Here is a 958-nt window from a genome sequence, read left to right as displayed (position 1 = left end):
ATTATCTTAAGAAAAGTAGCTCATGGGTATTTGATTTTGGCACCCATATACTAAAGAAATAAAGTAATTTTTAAAGGGAAAGAACATGCCCAATGTTTATTTCACATATTCCTTTCTAAATGCAGTTAAACATATTTGGCCAGCATTTAAATGCTTGAATTTTAAAGATTTTTTATGTTTCACCTAATTTGGAATGGTACTAAAAGATTAGTACTTTGTATGCCACATTTCAGTTTTAGTTTTATTATTAATTTATATTCTTTCTCCTTTTTTAAAGAGACAGAAAATAAGAGCAGCCTACCTATGTGTGGTTTAGCCTATCATCTTGTAACAATTCCACGAGACAATTCATGTAACTGAATCTTCATGACATTGTCTGTCAAATAATCTTGAAATATTATTTTTAGCTAAAGGATCCCACAGATTTTCATTAGTAAATACTTGAATTCATTCAGATTCTTTTCTTCTAGAAATTTCCTGAAACTTGAAATTTACTCTTATCTAAAACCATCTTCTTTGATTATAATAAAATAAAGCGTCTTTAGGAAGTTGGACATATTATAAACATTTAAAAATGTATGCAGTAATTCAAAAACAATGAAAACAATTTAAATGTCACTAAACTGGACAAAGTAAACAGTAATCTGGAAGAGTACAACGTGTGTTTAATTTTACTTTCCCCCTCTTGGTAGAATTTTAACATGGAAAACTTAGGAGTTTTAGTCATTAAAACACACAAGATAGTAGAGATGCTACCTATATACTGTTTTACACATTTTGGATATCATTTTTTTTGGTTCCAATGTTACTAGTCACAAAATGTAACCATTTTGCTGACGTGTAGCAAGTAAAATAAATCTCAGCTTGTATGCATTCCAAGTTGGACAACATCAAGGCAGTCACTGTACGTCACTGGGCTAAAGGGTTCCCAGTAAAACTGATCACTCACACGAGGAAA

This window comes from Phacochoerus africanus, chromosome 4 (assembly GCF_016906955.1).
Source record: "Phacochoerus africanus isolate WHEZ1 chromosome 4, ROS_Pafr_v1, whole genome shotgun sequence".
Lineage (NCBI taxonomy): Eukaryota > Metazoa > Chordata > Mammalia > Artiodactyla > Suidae > Phacochoerus > Phacochoerus africanus.
This window is presented reverse-complemented; position numbering follows the sequence as displayed.